At 44.8% G+C, this 27103-nt stretch overlaps 1 long non-coding RNA gene and 1 pseudogene across 1 annotated transcript; one reads left to right on the top strand and one right to left on the bottom strand.

Annotated features, from left to right (window-relative positions):
* Positions 1-6943: 6943 nt before the first annotated feature.
* Positions 6944-8098, top strand: LOC134203722 (small ribosomal subunit protein eS24-like; annotated as a pseudogene).
* Positions 7115-15393, bottom strand: LOC134203723 (uncharacterized). The gene is made up of 4 exons (XR_009977682.1): positions 15037-15393; positions 14885-14967; positions 14402-14823; positions 7115-7299 (listed from the first exon to the last, which is right to left on the bottom strand). It is a non-coding gene; the product is annotated as an uncharacterized LOC134203723 (long non-coding RNA).
* Between the last annotated feature and the right edge of the window lie 11710 nt (positions 15394-27103).

Raw genomic sequence — 27103 nt, 5'->3', positions numbered from 1 at the left:
ATAGAGTTTCCATTTCCCGGCCATTTTTTGTTGTCCCGGAATTCGGGATGAACTTGTTCGTATATCCCGGGATTTTTGAATGTTTCCTTAGAAAACTTATTTTTTTTTATTTAAAAACGATTTTATTCAATGTTCAGGGGTAAAGTTCATATTTTAGAAAGGCCAGATAATACAGATTTCAAATTGGAAGTCAATTCAATTCTAATTTAAATCGATTCTTTCGAAATAAAACGACCTCAAGAATCAAATAATATTCTCATTTTCTCGAAGGTAGAGTACCCTTTTGGAATATATGATCGCCGAGAAGAAGGGTTCACTGGCGGTTGAAATCGGCTTAACTGTTTGCATTGTTTTAAATATGAATTGGGTTTAGGCAGTTGCTGGGATTGCATTCAATACCCTTGTGACGAAAGATGGAAGAGATGCGCAGTAGAATTGTAACCCATGTCAGGCTACTAATTGATACTTTTGCCAAGAGCTGCAGCTCTTCCTAATCTTGAACAGATCGCTTCCTAATCTTGATGTTAATTGTTAATTTATCGTTATCGCCGATAAAGTTAATTGGGTTCAACGTAATCGCTTGCTGCGAAAAGATGAATCAACTCAGTTATTATCGGAGTTCGATAATTTAACGTAAGTTAAATCGATAATTTAACGATAATGGGGTTACACCCAGGTTTTTTTTACACGGTGTGGTTTTAGTCGTTTAAGACCTTCAGCGTCAATAAAACAATGAGTTACCCCAAGAAAAAATTCACAAAAAATCAAAGAAAATTCAGGGTTAACGGAGAAATTAATGAATTCCAACCGCGTAAAAAAAACTGGGTGTAATAGATTACGCGATTAAAGTTGGTATACAATTTTGGCAGAAGCCAAAAATTGGAAAACGATTGATTGCAGCCTGTTGACCAGAGTAGATTTTGAAAAAAATTAGGCAGAGCATCGGGGTCGGACCCCTTGTACTTGCGCATGTGCTGGAAAGTTTGTTGTACGGACGTCGATTGGAAGGACATGAATTGGATCAAGAATTGTTTTGGAGGCAAGAAGCTCAGGAATTTCAAGAATGTTGGGCGGCGCGAGGAGATTAGCAAGGTGAATATCAGCTAGTGTGCACAACCTCTCAATGTTGGGCGGCGCGAGGAGATTAGCAAGGCGAATATCAGCTAGTGTGCACAACCTCGCTGTAGACGGGAGATGGGTAGGAAGCAGGCGCCAAATATATGTAGCTGATCTTGTACTGTAGATACTTGTCGTTTAATTAATAGAGAGCTGTAGCTGCTGGAACTTGTCAGTAGCCCTCCATTTAGTGGTATAGGGGAATCTAATATTTTTAGTGATGGTGTTCTATTAACTATGTCCGATATTTTCAAGTCTGTTCCTTTCTTACTGATTTAATAATAAGATGATAGCGATTGTGCATCACAAAGGACCTTGGCTCCGTATACAGACTGAGCCTACCAAATAAACGAACTTGGAAAAAAATCATGTCTGATGGGAGGTATAAAAATATGATATGAGTTTATCACCTAAGTTAGTTATGGAAAATTACTGTGGGAAATTCGGAAAATTCTTTCAGGAGATCTGTAGATTACTAGAGAACTTATTCGGGAATTCCATCGGGTCGAAATTTCACATCTTAGGAAACTAATTTAAGTATTCTAGGGAACCCTGAAAACTCTTTTGAAAATTATATAGAAGTCATTTGGGGTTTCTATGAAGCACAAAAATATGCGCGAATTATAACAATTCAAATTCCATGCAAGTATTCCGGATAACTCACGATCGAATTTAAGAGAATTCTTAAGCTAATTCTTAAGTTGTAGAAATTCTGCCAAATTCATTCAAGATGAAGAATTTGATCAGAAATTCTTGGAAATTCCTTTGTGGATTCTAGAAAATTTTCTCGGGAATTTATTTGAAAATTCTTCCAGGAGTTCCTACAAGAATGCCACAAAAATTCTATAGGAAATCTGGAAAGTTCTTGAAAATTCCTAAAGGAGTTATTCCTCTTGAAGTTCCTCCAAGAATTGCTCCAGGAATCTCCTGCTGAAGTTCCTTCAGGAATTCCTGCGGAAGTTCCTCCAGGAATTCCTGCGGAAGTTCCTCCAGGAATTCTTGCGGAAGTTCCTCCAAGAATTCCTGCTGAAGTTCTTCCAGAAATTCCTGCTGGAGTTCTTCCAGAAATTCCTGCGGAAGTTCTTCCAGGAAATCCTGCTGAAGTTCCTCTAGGAATTGCTCCGGAAGTTCCTCCAGGAATTGCTTAGGAAGTTCCTCCAGGAATTCCTCCGGAAGTTCCTCCAGGAATTCCTCCGGAAGTTTCTCCAGGACTTCCTTCGAAAGTTCCTCCAGGAATTCCTTCGTAAGTTGCTCCAAGAATTCCTTCGGAAGTTCCTGCAGGAATTGTTTAGGAAGTTCCTCCAGGAATTGCTTCGGAAGTTCTTCCAGGAATTGCTTCGGAAGTTCCTCCAGGAATTCCTCCGGAAGTTCCTCCAGTTCCTTCAGGAATTCCTCCGGAAGTTCCTCCAGGAATTCCTCCGGAAGTTCCTCCAGGAATTTGTCCGAAAGTTCCTCCAGGAATTCCTCCAGAAGTTCCTCCAGGAATTCCTCCGGAAGTTCCTCCAGGAATTCCTCCGGAAGTTCCTCCAGGAATTCCTCCGGAATATCCTCCAGGAATTCCTCCGGAAGTTCCTCCAGGAATTCCTCCGGAAGTTCCTCCAGGAATTCCTCCGGAAGTTCCTCCAGGAATTCCTCCGGAAGTTCCTCCAGGAATTCCTCCGGAAGTTCCTCCAGGAATTCCTCCGGAAGTTCCTCCAGGAATTCCTCCGGAAGTTCCTCCAGGAATTCCTCCGAAATTCCTCCAGGAATTCCTCCGGAAGTTCCTCCAGGAATTCCTCCGGAAGTTCCTCCAGGAATTCCTCCGGAAGTTCCTCCAGGAATTCCTCCGGAAGTTCCTCCAGGAATTCCTCCGGAAGTTCCTCCAGGAATTCCTCCGGAAGTTCCTCCAGGATTTCCTTCGGAAGTTCCTCCAGGAATTCCTCCGGAAGTTCCTCCAGGAATTCCTCCGGAAGTTCCTCCAGGAATTCCTCCGGAAGTTCCTCCAGGAATTCCTTCGGAAGTTCCTCCAGGAATTCCTTCGGAAGTTCCTCCAGGAATTCCTCCGGAAGTTCCTCCAGGAATTCCTCCGGAAGTTCCTCCAGGAATTCCTCCAGGAATTCCTCCGGAAGTTCCTCCAGGAATTCCTCCAGAAGTTCCTCCAGGAATTCCTCCGCAAGTCCCTCCAGAAATTCCTCCGGAAGTTCCTCCAGGAATTCCTCCTCAGGAATTCCTCCGGAAGTTCCTCCAGGAATTCCTCCGGAAGTTCCTCCAGGAATTCCTCCGGAAGTTCCTCCAAGAATTCCTTCGGAAGTTACTCCAGGAATTCTTGCGGAAGTTCCTCCAGGAATTCTAGCGGACGTTCCTCCAGGAATTGCTTAGGGAGTTGGAATTCCTTCGGAAGTTCCTCCAGGAATTCCTGCGGAAGTTTTTCCAGGGATTCCAGCGGAAGTTCTTCCAGGAATTCCTGCGGAAGTTCTTCCAGGAATTCCTGCGGAAGTTCCTCCAAGAATTGCTTCGGAAGTTTTTCTAGGAATTTCTTCGAAAGTTCCTCCAAGAATTCCTTCGGATGTTCCTCCAGAAATTTCTTCGGAAGTTCCTCCAGGAATTGCTTTGGAAGTTCCTCATTGCTTGAGAAGTTCCTCCAGGAATTGCTTCGGAAGTTGCTCCAGGAATTCCTCCGGAAGTTCCTCCAGGAATTCCTCCGGAAGTCCCTCCAGAAATTCCTTCGAAAGTTCCTCCAGGAATTCCTCCGGAAGCTCCTCCAGGGATGCCTTCCGGAAGTTCCTCCAGGAATTCCTTCGGAAATTCCCCGAGAAATTCCTCCGGAAGTTCCCCGACGAATCCATTAGGAAATTCCCCGAGGAATTCCTTCGAAAGTTCTCCAGGAAATTCTTAGGAAGAATTTCTTCGGAAGTTTCTCCAAGAATTTCTTCGAAAGTTCCTCCAGGAATTCCTCTAGAATTCCCTCCAGCAATTGCTTTGAAAGTTCCTCCAGGAGTTCCTTCTGGAATTCCTCCAAGAGTTCCTTTTGGTATTCCTCCAAGAGTTCCTTCAGGAATTCCTCCAAGAGTTTCTTCTGGAATTCCTCCAAGAGTTCCTTCAGGAATTCCTCCAAGAGTTCTTTCTGAAATTCCTCCTGGAGTTCCTTCAGGAATTTCTCCGGAAGTTCTTCAAGAAATTCCTCCGGAAGTTCCTCCAGGAAATTTCCGGAAGAACTCCTAGAGGAACTTCTGGAGAAATTCCTGAAGGATTTCCTAGCGGAGGAATTTCTAAGGCACTTCCGTAAGAAATCTTTCACGAATCTCTTCGATATTTAATTCAGAAATTCCTCCAGAAAATCTTGAACCAAACACCTTCTGGAGAAATTCCCGAAGGAACTTACCGAGGAATTCCCGGAGAAACTTCCAGAGGAATTCCTGGAAGAACTTCCGGAGGAAGCCCAACAGATTACTGATAAAATGATGAAGAGTTTTTGGAGAAATTTTTGAGGAATTCCCAAAGTTTATGAGTGAGCTCTCGGAGAAATGATTCCTGATGGAACTCCCGATAGACTTTCTAATGGAATTCCATTTGGAATTCTTATAGAGTTTCCAGGGGGAACAGGTGGAATTCCCGGAGACATTCGCAGAAAAATTCTTGGAAGTGTTTTCTGAGGGAGTTTTGTAGAAATTGCAGGAAGAGTTTTTGGAGGAATGTTTATGAGAACTTCCGAATGAATTTCCAGAGGAATTCCCAAAAAAAGTATGGAATAATTCCTAAGATAACTCCCGGAAGTTTTTCTGGTGAAATTCCAGGAGGAATTTCCGCAGGCACTCGCGAAAAGTTGTTTTCGGAGAAGTTGTCGTAAAAATTACCAGAAGAATTACTGTAGGCATTCGTGGAAGACTCGCGGAGACTCGCTGAAAACATTCTAGGAGGAATGCCTGGAGGGATTGCCGAAGGACTTGCTGGATAATCTGGAAATTCCTCCACAAAATCCTGCGTGGAATTTCTGAAGGAAGTTCTCCGGCAATACCTTCAGGATTTGGTCCGGAAATTTCTCCAGCAATTCCTGTGGGTACACTTTCGAAGGAATCCATTATCAAACAGGAACGCAGCAAATCACTCTCATCCTCGCTCTCATTAACCATGGCCGATGGCTTTGGTATCAACTCGGGCACTGCAGACACCGCTGCTATTTGCGATTTAAATTAGGAGTCCTCACTATTTATTTATATTTTGCATCCTTATCTGGCTAAGCAAAATACCGAAATCCGTTTACCACGATTAGCTCCGCAAAAACCAATTGTCAATGCAAAACATAATTCGACAGGGTTGTTTCATAAGGGCCAATGTCGCAAACGTAAACAATGCCTTTTCCTTCAAATTTCTCCACAACTAGGACCGCTCCCAGCTAACAACCACTTGGAACTGGTGGCGCTCCGCGCCTTCTATCGAACGGAAGTGGAAAATACAGCCAGAAGTATCTAATCTTCCTGAAATCAGCAGAAGAAGTCATGTTTACGTTTGCGACTTTCGCCTTTTTGAAACAACAATGTCGAATTTTGCAAATGGCTCAAGAAATTAAAACAGAAACAAACTGTCAAATGCGAGAAGCTTTCGTTGCTCACGCATACAATCACAAACAAAAAGTATGCTGCCAACGGGCTGCAACCGGGGAGACAAAATATCGTCGGCAAGAAATTTTTATGACAGCCCCGGCGCCGCCCCGGGCACGGCACGGTTCGGTGTGAACACTCAGTGAACTGGACTAGTGAAATTCATAACAGGCGCCTTATGAATCTTCGACTAATTATTCCACCAACAATGCTTCTTTTACGCAGTTACCTTCACAAGTATTCAAGCGTCGATAGGCGTGTGGTCTACATAGCGGCCTCCAAACCCTGACGTCCATGGTTCGAACCCAGTCTGCCGCACTTTGCTTTTTTTTTAATGAAAATCGTCATTCATAAGGCAACATATTGAAATTCATACCGATTCCTTGTGGCAAATTTTCATAAGGCGTTTGATTGAAAATCATGCGTCCATTTTCCTCAGTGAACGATTGCATTGAAAATACATGCAACCAATTTGAAACATAACCCGACCGGGACCCGGCCCCGGCACGGCACGGCGCAATGAGAATAGCGCTTTATACATCGACGCGGCTTAGCGCCAGTTAGGCTTATCTCTCTCTCTCTCTCTCTCTTCTATACTCTCTTGCTAGAAAATGTTGCCCCCCTCAAGTGCTTTTACATGTTGCTTCTTAATGTCACGCGACATCCTATTTCTGAGTGGATTTGTCTTACTCTGTTTTCTCACCAAAGTTTCTCCCCACCAAAAAGCTCTATGCTTACCCAGCAAGGAAGGTTACTCTAACTTTAGCATAATGTGCATCTATCCTGTTAGATAGTTACACTAACATTCTCACTAACAGTTAGGGTAAAGTGAGGCTAAAGTTACGCTAGAATGACACACTTTTGTTAGGTATGTTTATGCTTGGTGCATAATTTCATCTAACCTGTTACACTCATGTTACATTAACGTTAGATATGTTTCGCTTTGGCCGGTTAGGCAGTTGTTGGGGTAGTTTCGGGTGGGATTTCATGCTGGTTTATTTACATCTAGCTGTTATACGAGCAAAAAGTGCATGTATTGGCGCGAAATAAAAACAACCAATACATAAGTACACTTTTGCTCCGAATGACAGCTAGATGCAAATAAACTAATTTAAGAATAGTGTAATTTATTTTAAATTCGTGTATTTCATGTGCAAATAATTCATAGTATGCTGTTTAATTATAATGTTTTGCTATAGTGCATTCGCGAAGACGGTTCGTACCTAATCTATTAAAGGAGATGCACCAAAATGTCGACCGCAACGATCCGTATCTGCAGGTACATTACCAACCATCTGCTTAGCCGTGAAAAGATGATCTGCGACGTCTTGCGTCCGGGTCTGGCTTGGGTCCCGAAGGAGGAAATCCGTGACAGGTTGGCCGTCATGTACAAAACCATCTCCGATTTAGTATTCGTGTTCTGACTCCGAACCAACTTTGGCGGTGGCAAGTCGACCAGCTTTGTGCTGTACATGCCAAGAAGTTCGAACCCAAGCGCCGATTGGGCCACCACAGACTATTCGAGAAGAAGATCACCGAAAGCAGCGCAAGGAAAGCAGGAACCGTATGAAGATGCGCGGTACCAAGAAGGCCAAGGTTGGAGTGGCTGTGAAGAAGTAAGCGGATTGTTTAGAGTTGGCTTTTCACTACGGTGAACTTATAATTCCGTCGAATTAAATGGAGATATAACTTCATGGTGTAATAATAAAAATAGCAATTTGAATCATATTGGACTTCAGCTTATTTCTCTGAAAGTTTGATTCTAAATTCACACTTAATCTAAATTGAATTTATTCCTCTATTCCTCCAGGTAACCTTTCGTGGATTCTCCAGGGACTACATCGGATCTTCCTGCAGGGATGATTCTGTAATTTCTATATGAGAATTGGTCGTGAATTTCAGCAAGAGTTCCTAGGTGATTCCTCTGCAAATCACTTAATAAAATCCTTAATCGATTCCATTACTATGCCGTTAAGAACTCCTTGCAGGATTTAACCAAAAATATCCCCACAAATTCCTTCAAGCATAGATCCTTCAATTTCATATAGTGGTGGCAAGTCGACTGGTTTAAGGCTGATTTACGACACCCTGGACATTGCCAAAAGGAACTCTAGCACTGATTGGGTCGCCATGGAATGTTCGAGGAGATGACGCGAGAACCGTATGAAGAAGGTGTGTGGTACCAAGAAGATCAAGGTCGGACAGGCCGTGAACGAGTAAGCTGGTTGCTTGGAGTAGTGTTTTAACTCCGGTGCTTTATGATGCCATCGAAATTAATTCTAAGATAAAAATAATAATGAAAACATCAATTAAAATCATATCAGACTTATTTCATTGAAATTTTGACTCTCAATCTAAATGGAATTTATTCTTTAATTCAAATCAATAAATTACACAAAGAAATTTTCAGGAAATTCTTCCTGTAGAGAAGCTTTTGTAATTACATAAGGGAATTATTTTGGTAATGTCTTCACGATTTCATTTGTAAACTCCTACTCGGGAGTGCTGTTGGGTTTCCTCCGGAAGTTCCTCTGGAAAGTCCTTTAGAATTTTCTTCCAGGTATTAATCTGAAAGTAATTTTTCTGGGAATTCCACCGTAAATCTATCAATTAATTCCTCCGGGAGTTTCTCTGGGATTTCGAAAAGAACAGCATCTTGGAATTCCTCAAGATGTTCCACCACTGAATCGATTTTCCCCAGTAATTCATTCAAAAGTTCGTCTACAAATTTATTTGGGAATACATCTATAAATTCCACCAGTTGCTCTGAAAATTTCACCAAAAGTTGCTCAGCGAATTTCTCCATGAGTATATCTCGGATTCCCTTGAGAAGTTCATCAAGAAATTCCTCCAGCTGTAACATCAAATGTTACTTTGAGAATTCGGACATTTGACGTATTTTTTGACTGTTCTTTCAGGAGTTCCTCTAGGAATTACTCCAGAAACTGATTGGCAAATTCCTCCAGGAGCTCTTCTAGAAATGTATCCAAAAATTAATCTGCAAATTCCTTCAGCAGTTTCCTGGGAATTCCTCCAGGATTTTATCTGAGAATTGCTTTCGGGAGATTCCTCCAGGAGCTCCACTAGGAATTTCTTCAGGAGCTCTTCAAAAAAAATCCTGCAGGAGCTCCTCCTAGAGATTCGCTGAAAATTCTTCCAGAAATTCCTCCAAGAAACTACTGGAAATTCCTCCACAAGTTCTGCCGGAAATCTTCTAGGTACTGTACCAGGAAACTATCTGGGAATTCTAACAGAAAACTATCTGGGAATTCCTCTGAGAATTTTTCCATAAACGCCTTTGTTAATTCCTTCAGAAGTTCCTCTAAAAGATACTCAAGGAATTCCTTCCAGCAATCTCTTATAGGATTTCCTTCGGGAGTTGTTCAAGAAAATCCTTCAGGTGTTCCTCTGGTATTTGTTCAAGAAGTCCCTCTGGGATTTCTTCCAGAAGAGCATCTTGAAATTCCTGGAGAAACTTCCGAAGGAATTCCTGGAGCAACTGCCGAACGAATTCTTGGGGAAACTTCCGAAGGAATTCCTGGAAGAACTTCCGAAGGAATTCCTAGAGGAACTTCCAAAGAAACTCCTGGAGGAACTTCCAAACGAATTCCTGGAGGAACTTTCGGGGGAATTCCCAAATGAATTCCTGGAGAAGCTTCCGAAGAAATTCCTGGAGGAACTTCCTAAGAAATTCCTTCTGGATTTCCTCCTGGAATTTGGGAATTTCTTCGGAAATTAAGCCCAAAACACAATATTACCTGAACGGCAACGGAAACGGCTGACTGGACAGTTAGTTGACTCCTTCGGGAATTTCTTCAAGAACTCCTTCGGGAATTTCTCCGGAAATTTCTTTGGAAGTTCCTTCAGGAATTCCTTCGGAAGTTCCACCAGGAATTCCTTCGGAAGTTCCACCAGGAATTCCTTCGGAAGTTCCTTCGGAAGTTCCTCCAGCAATTCTTCCGAAAGTTCCTCCAGGAATTCCTTCGGAAGTTCTTCCAGGAATTCCTCCCAATTCCTGGAGGAATTCCCGGAGGAATTTCTGGAGGAATTCATAGAGGAATTCACGGCGGAATACCTGGAGGAATTCACGGAGGAATTTCTGGAGGAATTTACGGAGGAATTCCTGGAGGAATTCACAAAGGAATTACTGGAGGAAGTTCCTCCAGGAATTCCCCCGAAAATTCCTCCAGGAATTCCTTCGGAAGTTCTTCTAGGAGTTTCTTTGGAAGTTCCTCCAGGAATTCCTTCGGAAGTTCCCCCAGGAATTCTTTCGGAAGTTCCTCCAGGAATTCCTTCGGAAGTTCCTCCAGGAATTCCTTCGGGAGTTCCTCCAGGAATTTCTTCGGAAGTTCCTCCAGGAATTCCTTCGGAAGTTCCTCCAGGAATTCCCCCGAAAATTCCTCCAGGAATTCCTTCGGAAGTTCCTCCAGGAATTCCCCCGAAAATTCCTCCAGGAATTCCTTCGGAAGTTCCTCTAGGAGTTTCTTTGGAAGTTCCTCCAGGAATTCCTTCGCAAGTTCCCCCAGGAATTCTTTCGGAAGTTCCTCCAGGAATTCCTTCGGAAGTTTCTCCAGGAATTCCTTCGGGAGTTCCTCCAGGAATTCCTTCGGAAGTTCCTCCAAGAATTCCTTCGGAAGTTCCTCCAGAAATTCCTTCGGAAGTTCCTCCAGGACCCCCGAAAATTCCTCCAGGAATTCCTTCGGAAGTTCCCCCAGGAATTCTTTCGGAAGTTCCTCCAGGGAATTCTTCGGAAGTTTCTCCAGGAATTCCTTCGGGAGTTCCTCCAGGAATTTCTTCGGAAGATCCTCCAGGAATTCCTTCGGAAGTTCCTCCAGGAATTCCTTCGGAAGTTCTTCCAGGAATTCCTTCGGAAGTTCCTCCTGGAATTCCTTCGGAAGTTCCTCCAGGAAAATCTTCGGAAGTTCCTCCAGGAATTCCTTGGGAAGTTCTTCCAGGACTTCCTCCCAAAATTCCTGGAGGAATTCCCGGAGGAATTCCTGGAGGAATTCCCGGAGGAATTCCTGGAGGAATTTCTGGAGGAATTCATAGAGGAATTCACGGCGGAATTCCTGGAGGAATTCACAGAGGAATTACTGGAGGAAGTTCCTCTAGGAGTTTCTTTGGAAGTTTCTCCAGGAATTCCTTCGGAAGTTCCCCCAGGAATTCTTTCGGAAGTTTCTCCAGGAATTCCTTCGGAAGTTCTTCCAGAAATTCCTTCGGAAGTTCCTCCTGGAATTCCTTCGGATTTTCCTCCAGGAAAATCTTCGGAAGTTCCTCCAGGAATTCCTTCGGAAGTTCTTCCAGGAATTCCTTCGGAAGTTCCTCCTGGAATTCCTTCGGAAGTTCCTCCAGGAAAATCTTCGGAATTTCCTCCAGGAATTCCTTGGGAAGTTCTTCCAGGACTTCCTCCCAAAATTCCTGGAGGAATTCCCGGAGGAATTCCTGGAGGAATTTCTGAAGGAATTCATAGAGGAATTTACGGAGGAATTCCTGGAGGAATTCACAGAGGGATTACTGGAGGAAGTTCCTCAAGGAATTCCCCCGAAAATTCCTCCAGGAATTCCTTCGGAAGTTCCTCTAGGGGTTTCTTTGGAAGTTCCTCCAAGAATTCCTTCGGAAGTTCCTCCAGGAATTCTTTCGGAAGTTTCTCCAGGAATTCATTCGGGAGTTCCTCCAGGAATTTCTTCGGAAGTTCCTCCAGGAATTCCTTCGGAAGTTCCTCCAGGAATTTCTTCGGAAGTTCCTCCAAGAATTTCTTCGGAAGTTCCTCCAGGAGTTCCTCCGAAAGTTCCTCCAGGAATCCCACCGGAAGTTCCTCCAGGAATTCCTCCGGAAGTTCCTCCAGGAATTCGTTCGGAAGTTCCTCCAGGAATTCCTTCGGAAGCCAAGAAGAACTTCCAAAGAAACTCGTAGAGGAACTTCGGAAGGAATTCCTGGAGGAACTTTTGGGGGAATTCCTGGAGGAATTTCCAATGGAATTTCTAGAGGAATTACTGGTGGAGCTCCCGAAGGAATTCCTGGAGGATCTTCCGAAGGAATTCCTAAAGGAAGTTCCGAACGAGTTCCTGGAGGAGCTTCCGAAGGAATTCCTGGAGGAACTTCCGGAGGAATTTTTGGAGGAATTTGCGGAGGAATTCCAGGAGGAACTTCCGGAGGAATTCCTGGAGGAACTTCCGAAGAAATTCCTGGAGGAACTTTTGGAAGAATTCCTGGAAGAACTTTCAAAGAAACTCCTAGAGGAACTTCCGAATGCATTCCTGGTGGAACTTTCGAAGGAATTCCTGGAGGAACTTCCAAAGGAATTCCTGGAGAAACTTCCGAAGGAATTCCTGAAGGAACTTCCGAAGGAATTCCTGGAGGAACTTCCAAAGGAATTCCTTGAGGAACTTCCTCTGTGAATTCCTCCAGGAATTCCTTCGGAAGTTCCTCCAGGTATTTCCCCGAAAGTTCCTCCAGGAATTCCTTCGGAAGTTTCTCCAGGAATTCCTTCGGAAGTTCCTCCAGGAATTTCTTCGGAAGTTCCTCCAGGAATTCCTCCGAAAGTTCCTACAGGAATTTCTTCGGAAGTTCCTACAGAAATTCCTCCGAAAGTTCCTCCAGGAATTCTTTCGAAAGTTCCTCCAGGAATTCATTCAGAAGTTCCTCTAGGAGTTTCTTTGAAAGTTCTTCCAGGAATTCTTCCGAAAGTTCCTCCAGGAATTTCTTCGGAAGTTCCTCCTGGAATTCCTTCGGAAGTTCCTCCAGGAATTCTTTCGGAAGTTCCTCCAGGAATTCCTTCGGAAGTTCCTCCAGGAATTCATTCAGAAGTTCCTCTAGGAGTTTCTTTGAAAGTTCTTCCAGGAATTCTTCCGAAAGTTCCTCCAGGAATTTCTTCGAAAGTTCCTCCAGGAATTCCTCCGGAAGTTCCTCCTGGAATTACTCCGGAAGTTCCTCCAGGAATTTCTTCCGGAAGTTCCTCCAGGAATTCCTCCGGAAGTTCCTCAAGGAATTCGTTCGGAAGATCCTCCAGGAATTCCTTCGGAAGCCAAGAAGAACTTCCAAAGAAACTCGTAGAGGAGCTTCGGAAGGAATTCCTGGAGGAACTTTTGGGGGAATTCCTAGAGGAATTTCCAATGAAATTTCTAGAGGAATTACTGGTGGAGCTCCCGAAGGAATTCCTGGAGGATCTTCCGAAGGAATTCCTAAAGGAAGTTCCGAAAGAGTTCCTGGAGGAACTTCCGAAGGAATTCCTGGAGGAATTTTCGAAGGAATTCTTGGAGGAATTTCCAGAGTAATTTCTGGAGGAACTTCCGGAGGAATTCCTGGAGGAATTTCCGGAGGAATTCCTGGAGGAACTTCCGAAGAAATTCCTGGAGGAACTTTCGGAAGAATTCCTGGAAGAACTTTCAAAGAAACTTCTAGAGGAACTTCCGAATGAATTCCTGGAGGAACTTTCGGAGGAATTCCTGTAGGAACTTCCGAAGGAATTCCAGGAGGAACTTCCGAAGGAATTCCAGGAGGAAGTTCCGAAGGAATTCCTGGAAGAACTTCCGAAGGAATTCCTGGAGGAACTTCCGGAGGAATTCCTGGAGGAATTTCCGGAGGGACTTCCGAAGAAATTCCTGGAGGAACTTTCGGAAGAGTTCCTGGAAGAACTTTCAAAGAAACTCCTAGAGGAACTTCCGAATGAATTCCTGGAGGAACTTTCGGAGGAATTCCTGGAGGAACTTCCGAAGGAATTCCTGGAGGAATTCCCGGAGGAATCCCCGAAGGAATTCCCGGAGGAATCCCCGAAGGAATTCCCGGAGGCCCGAAGGAATTCCTGGAGGAATCCCCGAAGGAATTCCTGGAGGAATCCCCGAAGGAATTCCTGGAGGAATCCCCGAAGGAATTCCTGGAGGTATCCCCGAAGGAATTTAAAGAGGAATCCCTGAAGGAATCCCCGAAGGAATTCCTGGAGGAACTTCCGAAGGAATTCCTGGAGGAACTTCCGAAGGAATTCCCAGAGGAATCCCCAAAGGATTTCCCGGAGGAATCCCCGAAAGAATTCATAAAGGAATTCCCGAAGAAATTCTCAAAGGAACTCTCGAAGAAATTCCCGAAGGAGTGCCTGAAGAAACTCCCGAAGGAGTTCCTGAAGGAATTTCCGAGGTAAATCCAGGAGAAATTCACCAAGGGATTCCCAGAAGAATACCAGGAGGAAATCCAAAAGGAGTTCACTAAGGGATTCTTGGAGGAATTCCCGAAGGAATCCCTGGAGGAATTCCTGGTGGAATTCCCGGAGGAATTCCTGGTGGAATTCCCGGAGGAATTCCTGGTGGAATTCCTGTAGGAATTCCTGGTGGAGTTCCTGGTGGAATTCCCGTAGGAATTCTTGGTGGAATTCCCGTAGGAATTCCTGGTTGAATTTCCGTAGGAATTCCTGGTGGAATTCCCGGAGGAATTCCTGGTGGAATTCCCGGAGGAAATCCTGTGGAATTCCCGGAGAAAATCCTGGTGGAATTCCCGGAGGAATTCCTGCTAATAAAATATGGCACATTACAGTGGGCTAGGCATGTAGTGCGTATGTCGGAAGAGAGTCCAGCAAAAGGTATATTTAGTGAATTCCTCCGGGATTTGAGGAGTAGAATGGATTTAAGGACGACTTTTAAGAAGAACTGCAGATGCCACTCCGGCCTTAGTATGAATAAATAATAATAATTCTCAGCCATAACAAAAACATAACTCACCATACATCTCCGTTATACCACGGAACATCCTCAGCAAATCCCTTATCTTATTCGGCAGCCCATAGAATGGGCTCATGTACTGGAAGTGCGATGAAACCAACGGTGCCGACTTCCTCGCCACCCGCTTTTGACACTCCTCTGTCACTCGTCCGTCCATCCAGCCAGTTCATCAGTTAACAGTTAGTCAAAACTACTACCCAGCTGAACCTTGGTCGATGCGGGAACCGGTAGCAAGCGTTTTCCTCTCCGATGTATTGACGCTGTTCGTCGAGATACTTTCGCTCCTGTAACTACGAGCACATTATCAACGCCAACGGAGCTGCTTGAACAACGTATGTCTCAATCGGCTTGGGAGGTTCCTTTTTAAGTAGTTTGGCTCGTGTTAGAATCTGATGGTTCAGACAGTTTCCAGATCGGTCATCCTAGAATGAATACATAACATTTATTTAACACATTTATCTTTCTACCTCTCGACCTATTTACCGGTATACACCTATACCGTTTTGCGCATCGCATATTCATTTTCGTTATTGATCTTGATGAACTTGCTTTGCCGTTGGTGGGAACTGCAAATAAACAAAAAAGAAAACGATTTGATTATGATATTCTAGAACCAATCAATTACAGTCATTAACCTTTTCGATAGCGCTTGAAAAAACGGGAGAGCCGGAATCGAAAACCAACAATTTGCACAGCACCAAACACCAATGATACTGTGGCGGAAGGGAACTGGTCACGGCTAGAATTGTCTTGTCACTGAATATTTAACTTCTCCACAGCAACGCACTCGGACGAAGGAAGTAGTATCATGGTACACCGCATATCTCAGCTCCGGATCAGCCGATCAGCACAGACACACGATTTTACGGGAAATATTCCTGCTAAGAGAACGCACAATGACCACAATAACCGTGTGAACACGCGACTTTTATTCCGAAGTTGAACTCCGTATTTTTGTTTTTTGTTTTTTTTTTACTGCAAACGTCGTTGTACAGTCGTCAAGTCAAGAGAAGAACTGAAAGAGAAAATAAAATAAAGAAACAGTATCAGCATAAAAACATAAAAAGTTTATGTTTTTGAAAGGTAGCATACCTAACTGGAGTCTAACATCTCACAAATTGTTTCCTGGGTAGCTTCTTACAATGGTTAGTATTTCCTACAGGCGCCTAAATGTTCGCTCTCTGGGGTGGTGTATTGCCTCTTTACATTCTCACATCCCGTTGTTTCTTTCCCCCTGTAAGGCCCATACATTGATTCGGTCAAGAACCCTCGATTCGTTTCGTTTATAATTTATTTTTCGATTATAGCTATTGCTGGTTTCTGCTAGGGCGTGCTTTTCTTCCACCAAAGAGGTGGCCTGCTTAATATGATTCCATCGGAGTGCTTGCTTACAAAGTGGAAACGTTTTTGATCAACCCTTTGATCAACCGCCGGTCGTCATTGTCCCTGAAAAATAAGCTTGCTGGCTACAAGCAAATCATCCTCCCTGTGATCGAATACGGCATGCCGGTCTGGGAGAGCTGCGCTAAAACCCACCACCTCAAACTTCAACGGGTCCAACACAAATTCCTGAGGATAATCCTCAACACCCCTCCCAGGACAAGAACATCCGAGGTCCACCGTCTGGCCGGGATAAAAACCTTACATGACCGCTTTGGTGAGTGTAAAGAAAAGTTTAGGGTCTGTTGCTTGCATTCGGATCAGGCTCCAATTATGGCCCTAATTTTAATCTAGGTTATCAAATTTTTATTTTATTTTTTTTACTGTCAACCAGTATATTTACACTAAATCTTAAAACTATCAGCTCTTCCGGTTTTTAACAATAACTGAGCAGTGATTCAATCCTTATTTGTATTTAAAATTAATAGTTTCATGATGCGGATTCTCGTATGGACTGTTATCATATCGATGTGTCGGTGACTTCCGTCCGTGGTAGATTTAACCTTTTAGTATAATGGAAGTTTAGTGCAGATTAGAGGCGTATTTTGCTTTTTTGAACGAACACGTGAATCAGATGCATCATTTTAATGTCTTTACACCCTAAAACATCTCGGATTGAAGAGTACTGCCTTCTATTCATTGACGCCATATCATTTTTAAGTATTTCTCTACTCTCAGAATACCGAGCACATGACCACAATGTATGGTCAAAATCTTCGTATGATACTCCACATTCGCACATGTTAGATTCTGTCAACTTTATACGATAGAGGTGACTTTTAAGTAAATAGTGATTTGCCATCAATCGTGAAATATTTCGAATGAATGTTCTGTTTATATCCAAGTCTTTGAACCAGCAGTTTCTAGAAACTCGTGGAAATATTGAGTAGCACCAGCGACCCATTTCAGAGCTTTCCCATGATTGTTGCCAGTTTTCAGACACATATTGCCGAATCGAAGCTGCATATTCTATATTTTGTGTCCCACATTTAAACAATATCCCTTTCAGTGCTCCTATTTTTGCTAAGGCGTCAGCTTGATCATTACCATATATTTTGCTATGTGAGGGAATCCATAAGAGTTTAATCATAAATCCTTGAGTCATCAAGGATTTGATTATCTCCTTGATTAGTAAAACTGTTTGATTAGAGTCACTACGAATCCGATTTTGTTGTAATGCTCGTAAAGCACTAAGACTATCGGAACAAATAATGTACTGGGGTGAAGCTGCTGGATTAATTGGCATGTGAAAAATATAGCAGTTATTTCTGCGGAAAACAACGAGCATGGATCTTGCACGCGAAAGAAATACGCGATTCTTTTGTTATATACCCCAAACCCTGCTGAACCATTTATCAGAGAACCATCCGTAAAATTGATATTTTCAGAGCATTCAAATTCTACTTTTCTCTGAAAAATGTGTTAAGCTATCCTATTCACTTGCTGAGACGGTATGTTTTCGAGTTCTACCAACATAGATTCATCTATAGTAGGTCTAAATGAGTGGATGTTAACATCGAAAGAATGTATAGTTGTTGTAGGTGGGTTCCTGATATCTATACTTATACAGTGTCGATATGCTGATAGTAATCTGCTAGATGGATTGATTTCGAATAGCTCGTCAAAAATACCCACCAACGGATGGTTTTCAACTAGACATTTTGTTATAAACCTACAATTAAGCACATGGTACCTTAATTGTAGCGGCAGAACTCCAGCTATGACTTCGACCGTTTTGGTGTGTATTGAATGCATTGATCCAATGGTGATTCTTAGACATTGGTATTGAATTTTCTCCAATTTATTGAGGTGTGTATTATAAGCTGAACCGAACGTAAAACATCCATATTCAAGTACAGATAATATGGTAGTTTTATACAACGTTATCATGTCAGTAGGGTTAGCTCCCCACCATGTCCCTGCTATGCTTCTAAGAAAGTTTACTCTTCTCAAGCACACTTTTCGAAGGTACGAAACTTGAGTGTTCCAAGTCATTTTATAATCGAACCAAACACCTAGGTATTTGTGTTCCAATACATTTTGAATTTCCTCGCCGTACATATATAGGTTGAGTTCTGGGAAGTTGCGTTTTCTTGTAAAAAGAATATATTTAGTTTTAGTTACGGAAAATGTAAGTCCGTGATCATTAGCCCAGATCTCTATACGATCTAAAGATTGTTGCATGAAGTGTTCTATCACATATCTGTCATTTCCAGAAATACTTAAAACTTTGTCATCTGCAAATTGATAAAATACGCATCCATTAGGTAATACTCTGTCGATATCACTTGTATAGATATTGTACAAGAACGGGCTCAAGCATGACGTTTGTGGTATCCCAAAGTAGCTGTATCGAGTTGCGTATAGCGTATTTTTTTTGTAGAATTGCATTACTTTGAATGACAAAAGGTTGCTTAAATAATTAACAATGATGGTCGGCAATCGTAACCTGCGCATTTTATTAACGAGAATATCTACTACAATTGAGTCGTACGCCCCAGAAATATCCAAGAACACTGCTGCACACTCCTGTTTTTTGTTGATACTTAAGTGCAAATTTGACTTTAGAAGTGCCAAACAATCCCTGGTCCCTCGTCCTTTACGAAATCCGTATTGCGGGTTAGCAAAAATATTTTCACTTTCAGCCCATATTTCTAATCGGTTCAACAGCATTCGTTCCAGTAACTTTCGAAGACATGATAAAAGGCAAATTAGACGACACGAATCTGCCAACGACGGGTTTTTACCAGGTTTCGCCACGCTTACTACTTTGATTTGTCTCCAATCATCTGGACAAACATTTTGTACGATAAAGTCATTGAATATACCTAACAGAATTTCTCTCTAAAAAGTCGAGTCAAGTACGAGACACTGATGACGGCCTTACTGTTGAGGTCGAAATACGTATCTGTCAAGATACAATTAAGTGGTGGAATTCAATGGGATTGTATAAACTCGTCTTATGACAAGACACATCCTTGTCCAAGGACTCTACAAATTTTCTCCAATAACTGCGCTTTTTATACTTTGTTACCTTTGTGAAGATAGCTTCACATTTTTTGTAATTAAAAAAATCCTCCCTAGTTCCTGTTGAGCGAAACCTTTTGAATGCCTCCGATTTTGCTAAGAGCTTTTCTGAGCATTCCCTGTCCCACCAGAATGTAGGATTCCGGATACGGTGCGATTTTCCCTGATTTCCAGACTTCACCTGTTCAGTTTGAGACTTCATCATACAACAAAGTAGATTGGTAGTAAATTTTTCATATCTATTATTTACAGTTTGACATTCTTCCAGAGAAGATAAATCAGATAATAATAGTTTTTTTGAATTTGGTCCAGTCGAGATGTTCTGTCAAATCATAGATAATATTTTCAGTGTTACTATTCGTTCTATCCGACGTACTGTATTCAGTAATTATCAGCAAATGATCACTGCCATTTGGGTCTTCAATCACTTTCCAGGTACAATATAAAGACACGGAATTAGAGCATAATGTCAAATCAACCGAACTTGATAAGTTTGGCGGACTAGCTATCCTAGTATACGATCCTGTATTCAGTATATTCAATTGGTATTCATCAATTATGTCATACAGCATATTACCTCTTGCGTCATCTCGAAGGCTTCCCCATGCTACACCATGTGCATTTAAATCACCTACTATAAAAAACGGTTCCTCAACTGTTGAAAGAATTGTTTGAAAATTGCTTATTGTACATCGACCGTTGGGAGGAATATACATTGAAAGAATAGTTACGAGCTGATTATTGATCTTTACTGATACCCCAATACACTCCACGCTTCCTGCTGTAGGAAAACTAACTGGTTTGAACTCAATTCCGTTACGTACACCAATCAGAACACCCCCGTAAGGTTCATCACGGTCTTTCCGAATTATATTGTAAAAAGATATATGAAAATATTTACTTTCAACAAGCCATGTTTCAGAAATGCAAAATATATCTATGTTGTTGCTCGACGATGCTGGGTCATTAGGCCGAAGGCCATTAGACCGAACGGTCGTTAGGCCGAATGGCCATTAGGCCGAATGAGAACTGGGGAGTGAGAAATGAGTTGTGCGAAGTGAGGAAGAAGGAAGATGGAAGAAGAAAGAAAGAATAAGAAAGAAGGAAGACGGGAGAAAGAAGGAAGAAAACGGAAGAAGGAAGAAAAAAAATGGAAGACAGAAGAAAAAAAATTGAAGACAGAAGTAAAAAGAAGGAAGAAGAGAGAATAAGGAAGAAGAGGGGTGAAAGAAGGAAGAGGGAAGAAGGAAGAAAGAAGAAGGAAGAAGGAAGAAGGAAGAAGGAAGAAGGAAGAAGGAAGAAGGAAGAAGAAAGAAGGAATAAGGAATAAGGAAGAACGAAGAAGGAAGAAGGAAGAAGGAAGAAGGGAGAAGAAAGAAGGAAGAAGGAAGAAGGAAGGAGGAAGAAGGAAGAAGGAAGGAGGAAGAAGGAAGAAGGAAGAAGGAAGAAGGAACAAGGAAGAAGGAAGAAGAAAGAATGAATAAGGAAGAAGGAAGAAGGAAGAAAGAAGAAGGAAGAAGGACAAAGGAATAAGGAAGAACGAAGAAGGAAAAAGGAAGAAGGAAGAAGGACAAACGAAGAAGGAAGAAGGAAGAAGGAAGGAAGAAAAAAGGAAGAAGGACGAAGGAGGAAAGAAGAAGGAAGATGGAAGAAGGAAGAAGGAAAAAGGAAAAAGGAAAAAGGAAAAAGGAAGAAGGAAGATGGATGAAAGAAGAAAGAAGAAAGAAGGAAGAAGGAAAAAAGGAAAAAGAAAGAAGGAAGAAGGAGGAAGGAAGAAGGAAGAAGGAAAAAAGATGAATGAAGGAAAAAGGAAGAAAGTTGAATGAAGGAAGTGGAAGGAAGAAGATAAAAAGAAGGAAGAAAGAAGATTGAAAGAGAAGTAATGAGAATAAGGAAGAAGGAAGCAGTTAGCAGGGAGAAAAAAGCGAAGAAGGAAAAATGAAGAAGAAAGAAGGAATAATTGAGAAGAAAGAAGAGAAAAGGAAGAAGGAAGAAGAAAAAAAGAAGCAAAAAAAATAAAGAAAAAGAAAAAAGAATAAAAAAGGAGAGATGAAAGAAAGAAGAAGGAAGAAAGAATATGGAAACAAGAAGAAGAAAGTAGAAAGAAGAAGAGTGAGGAAAAGAAGAAGAAAAAAGAAGGAAGGATGAAGAACCAAGAAAGAAGAAGAATGAAGGAAGAAAGAAGGAAGAGGAATACAGAAGGAAGAAGAAAGAAGGGAGAAGAAATAAATAGCATAGAAGAAGGAAATAGGAAGGAGCAAAAAGAAGAGCGAAAAAGAAAGAAGGAAAAATATGGAAGAAGGAAGAAGCAAGAAGGGAGAAGGAAGAAGGGGTATGGTGAAGAAAGCATTTCTCATTTTCAATTTTGCTTCTTTTTGCTAATTCAGCCTAATGGCCATTCGGCCTAATGACTTTTTTTTTTTTTTTTTTATAGAGGGATGAAGGCAAATCTGCATACAGACACCTGAAATTATCACTCAGGGAGTGGGGTTGGCGCGGTTGGCAGAAGGCCAGACCGCCGGACCCACTAAACCCACCCAAGCAAGAAGGTTACTTAAGTTACCCTCTCTTCTAATGCACAATTCCCCCCGGGACTACCTTTCAGTATTACTTCTGTGGGGAAAAGCAGTACTAAAAGTACTCCTCCCAAAACAACACCTTTCACAGTGCCTCTCTTCGATGTTTTGTCGTACGTCTGAGCCCTTTGGCTCCCTTATTGGTGCCAGCAAGCACACAAAAAGCGTGGGCCCTTAAGCCCTTTACTTTTTTTCCTTGTGCCATTCAGCAACGCATCTACTTTCCTTTTATTTTTAGAGCCATTTAGCTCTCAACGTGCTCGCAAGCTACTCAGATAGTCCCCGGCGGCGGATCTACCCTACTCCGACGGGGAGTCCCCGGCGGCGGAAGCTCCCCGATACCGACGACCCGCATTCGTGGATGGCTGTTACATTACCAACACTACACATTCACCTGGTATGCATGTTCATAGATCCGCTCAAGTCCTACGCACATTCTCACTTCAACGGGTGACCGGACGAGTGCCGAGGTCAGGCCAAAGATTCCGGGTGGAGATAGCTTCCGGTTCAGTGGTGCCCCGACGACCCGATGCAGGTGCATTCACGCGGCACGATCTACTCAACTGGTCCCCGGCGGTGGACCTAGCCTACTCCGATTAACCGATTTCCCATGAACTGCGCCTTTCAGCTTCTTGCTTAACCGATGAGCCATTCAGCTCTCACCTTGGTCGCGGACTACTCGGATAGTCCCCGGCGGTGGATCATTCCTACTCCGACAGGGAGTTCCCCGACGTCGGAAGCTCCCCCGTAACCGACGACCCGTCTCAACGGGTGACCGGGCGAGTGCCGAGGTCAATCCAAAGATTCCGGGTGGAGATAACTTCCAGTTCAATGGTGCCCCGACGACCCGAAGCCGGTACATTCGCACGCCACGGTCTACTCAGCTGATCCCCGGCGGTGGACCTAGCCTACTCCGATAACCGAGTTTCATTTGCCTTGAGCCATTCAGCTCTCACCTTATTCATTGAGCCATTTAACTCCCGCCTCGGTCGCGATCGCGAACGACTCGGATAGTCCCCGACGGCGGATCTAACCTACTCCGACGAGAAGTTCCCCGAAAGCGGGAGCTCCTCCGAACCCGGCCGTTTCGCCACGTTCTGCGGCTACGCGCTCGCCGCAAGCTGAATACAGTTGCGACGCTGTCGTTCCCATCCATTATCGACATATATATTCACGACTTCCACGACTCATGGTCCGCTATCTGTAACGGCTGCCTGCTGCTGCTCTATGCGCCAACTTCGTTGCAGGATGTCGGCTATCCTGGACGTCGCTCTTGCAACCGCTCTCCACTGCTCTGGGTTCTGGCACATTTTATGACGATGTTATCGGTGTTGGTGTCCGTTCCGCATGCCCCAACATCGCACTCCTCTCCGTTTCGAACCGAGGACATGTGAACAGGATGTGTTCAGCCGTTTCTGTCACGTCTGGGCATTGCGGACAGGTGGGAGAAGTCGCGTGCCCAAACCTGTGTGGGTACCACTTGTAGCATCCCTGGCGAGTTAAGAACTGGGTCAACCCAAGTTTAGCTCTCCATGAAGTCTGCTAATCCATGCCGACACACTTGGGACTTGGCGATGGGTCCACCTTCTCTTAGCCGAGTTGTCCAACTCCCTCTGTCATTTGGCTACCCTTGCTGCCTTGATATTCCTTCGAGCGTTATCGGTGCCCCTGAGGGCGTAGCACTCCTCGTCTTCCTCTACCACCAGTTTGATAGGCATCATGCCCGCGAGATACGGTGCGATATGCGCTGATAACTCTCAGGCACATTAGCCTATGAGTACTCTCCAGCTTTCGCACGTTGCAGTTTACGCTCAACGCTGACACCCAAGCTGGTCCTCCGTATCGTAGTATTGAAACCGCCACGCTTGCCAGCAGCTTGCGCTTGCTGGAGCACACCCTAGAGTTGTTCGCCATCATCCTCGATAGTGCCGCTATCGCCGTCGACGCGCGCTGGCAGGCGTAGTCGACATGACTTTAAAGCTCAACTTATCGTCGAGCATCACCCCAATTGTTTCAGAGATCTCTTGGAGGTGATGTCGCAGCCGCCGACTCTAATTGTCGCCTCCTGAACCGATTTCCGATTGTTAACGACTATCATCTCCGTTTTATGATGCGCCAACTGTAGCTTCTTGCTGCGCAACCATTCCTCCACTAGGCTGATCGAATAGGCTGCAGTCAATTCGACCTCTTCGACGGATTCTCCGTACACGGTCATGGTTACGTCATCGGCGAATCCCACTAACTTGACTCCTGGCGGGAGCTTCAACCGCAGCACGCCATCGTACATCACGTTCCACAGCAATGGACCCAAAATTGATCCCTGTGGGACACCTGCCGTGATGGGGCGGTAGCCAAGCCTTCGTCTGTCTCGTAGATCAATAATCGATTCTGAAAGTAGCTTCCCAGAATCTTATACAGCCCTACCGGTACTCCCAGCCGAAGCAACGAGTTCGCGATCTCCATCCAGCACGCACTGTTGAATGCATTCCGCACGTCGAGTGTTATTACTGCGCAGTAACGTATACCGCGCCGCTTGCATTCGATGGCGACCTTTGCAGTGTCAACCACCGATTTAATGGCACCCAGAGTAGACTTTCCTCTCCGAAAGCCGAATTGCTCGCTCGATAATCCTCCTACCTCCTCGACGTACGGCGACAGTCTGTTCAGGATCAACTTCTCCAGTAGCTTCCCTACCGTGTCTATAAGACAGATTGGTCTGTACGCTGAGGGGTCTCCTGGTGGCTTGCCAGGTTTCGGTAACAGGACCAAACGCTGTCTCTTCCATATATCCGCGAATGTCCTCTCGTCCAGACACTTCTGCATGGCCAACCTAAACATGTTCGGGTTAGTCGTTATGGCTGCCTTCAATGCCATATTCGGGATCCCGTCCGGACCAGGTGCTTTACTCGGGTCGAGGGACTTTGCCACCGTCAATATCTCTTCTACCGTCACCCTCTCCACCGCTTCATCATTTGCTACCCTCGCTGCTGGCGGCCAGTGAGTTGGGCCGTGGTGCGGGAATAGTGCCTCGATTATAGTCTTCAGCCTCGCTGGACATCGCTCGGGAGGAGCCAGTGCTCCTCTTGTTTTGGCCATCACCACCCGATAGGCGTCTCCCCATGGGTTCGAGTTGGCGCTCTGGCACAGTCTGTCGAAGCAGGCTTTCTTGCTTTCTTTGATGGCCTTGTTTAGAGCCAGTCTCGCTGCTTTGAATTGCTCGATGCGTTCCTCCCTCACTTCCGCCAAGCGTGTCCTTTGCGTTTTTCTTCTAGCCCGGAGACAGGCTGCTCGAAGGGCTGCAATTTCATCGCTCCACCAGTATACCTGTGGCCTGCAGTTCCGTGGTCGCACCTTCCTCGGCATGGTCGCGTCACAAGCTCGAGACAGGACCGCAACCAGTTCGTCGCCGCTTAAACTTCCCGTGTTTTCTTCCAGACCCATAGCTTCACTGAAGGTCCCACCGTCGAAGTGGGCGACCTTCCACGACCGGGTTGTGGGAGTAGCTCTCCGGCTTTCTCTTCTTGCCTCGCTGCCTATCCTGTACCGGATAGCTAGATGGTCACTGTGGGTGTAACCGTCGTCGACCATCCACTGCATATCACCGACCAAACTTGGACTGCAGAACGTTACGTCTATTATCGATTCCACTCCGTTTCGCTGGAAGGTACTTTTGGAGCCTTCGTTGCACAGCACGACATCCAGCTTGGCGAAAGCCTCTAGCAGCGTTTGCCCTCTCCGGTTAGTAAAGCGACTTCCCACTCTATCGCCCACGCATTGAAGTCTCCTGCAATTACTACTGGCTTGCTACCCACTAGGTCTGATGTTAGCCGATCGACCATCTCGGTGAATTGTTCTATCGGCCACCTTGGTGGGGCGTAGCAGCTGCAGTAGTACACTCCATTTATTTTCGCTATAACAGTACCCTCCGCTCTTGTGTTCAGCACTTCCTGGATCGGGTATCTTCCCGTCGTACAAATCGCCGCTGATTTGGATCTATCCGCTACCCAGTTCCCATTATCCGCGGGGATGCGGTACGGGTCCGACAAGATAGCGACGTCCGTTCTCGCTTCTACTACCGACTGCCACAGCAACTGCTGGGCGGCCGCACAATGGTTGAGGTTGAGCTGCGTTACTTGCACGGCTTCCTCGTATAACCACTCAACGGGCACGCAGGTCCACCCATAGCGTGGTTATGTTCCTGCTTCCTGCTCGCGCATAGCGTACACGATGGTGCTTTCTCGCAAGTGTGCGCCTTATGGCCCTCTTCGCCGCATCGCCTACATAGGTTACTCCTATCCGGCCCTTTGCACGCCCACGATTTGTGTCCCGGTTCGAGGCAGCGGAAGCACTTGTCGACTACCGGTGGTTGGTAGAGGCTGACTGGACATAATGACCAGCCAACTTTCAGCTTACCAACTTTGATCACCTTGTTAGCGTCGATGGCCGGTAACTTCACCGTGGCAATCTGCATCCCCTACGGTTCTTTTCGCAGGCGAATGGACGCCTTTGCTACCACCACTCCACCTTGGTCCTTGATGGCCGAGGCGATGTCGTGACCTCGCCCAGCTGCTTACATTGGAGAGTAACTTCCTCGTGTAGAGCCCTCACTCCTACACTCTTGCCTAGGACTTCCTGGGCTAGCGCTCCATATGAGGTACCGTTCACATGTGAGCCCTTTCTTAAGACAAGGATCATCTCGTCCGCCTTATGCTACAAACCTCTTTACCAAGGTCCGCCAGTTTCTCGGCGCTGCGCATCGCCTTGAGCACGTCGGCGTAGCGCTCTTTCTCTGTTTTAATGAGAAGTGCTTCACCCTTCTGTCTGGCTCTCGCCGGGCGCGTGATTGCCGCTTTCACCTTCGGTTTATTTACTACCGTTTGCCAGGGACCGTCCGACCGCAGGTTGTCTTGGTCGGGTTGGCTTCCCTCCTCCGGTGGCCGACTGGCTCGTTTCGTCCTCGCTTTCTTCTTACGCCGTTCTCCCATGTTTGCAACTTCCGTGGGCCCGCTCTTCTGATTTGCGCTCTCCCGACGCCTTTTTGCGTTCTGTTTAAAGCGCTTAATGCCAGGCGAGTCCCTGGCTCGCTTATCTGTTCTCCTCCCTACCGCTCTGTCTCTGAGGGCAAAATCTAACGCCTCCTGTGCCATGGTTGTGGTACTATGGAAGGAGAAGGGAGCAGTCTGTGCACTCTTCTCCGCTTTACCACAGCCTTCCAGCCTGGCCGCAAGCACTTCCTGTTCTTGCTTGGCAGCAAGAACCAAATTGCGAAGCTTAAGCAATTTCAGCTTCAGCTCCCTCGACATATTGCCCCGTTCATTGGTGAAGTCGATAATGTCATCGAGTTGCACCATGACGATGGTCAAGCTCGGCAGGATGCCACTCGACCCTATCTCCACTGCATTGTGCTGCTGCTTATCGACTATTGGCGTATCGTTATCGCTCTCCACGACGACTACTTCGCTACTCTTGTCCTTCGTCTCCATTTCTCTCGCACCCGATGCGTTGGGTGGAGATCTCTCCAAACCTCTCCTTGCGAAGGGGTTCACTTCCGATGCTTGTTTGTTTAATTTAGCTTTATTCATGTTTGTTGGGTCCCCCTTAGGGCTGCCCTCGAACCCAACTGGAATAGTCGCCTTCTTGATCCCATGGTTATCTTTGC

The sequence above is a fragment of the Armigeres subalbatus genome, unplaced genomic scaffold (assembly GCF_024139115.2).
Source record: "Armigeres subalbatus isolate Guangzhou_Male unplaced genomic scaffold, GZ_Asu_2 Contig207, whole genome shotgun sequence".
NCBI classification, from domain to species: Eukaryota; Metazoa; Arthropoda; class Insecta; order Diptera; family Culicidae; genus Armigeres; species Armigeres subalbatus.
Note: the sequence above shows the minus strand (reverse complement) of the source record. Positions and strands in the feature narration are given on the sequence as shown.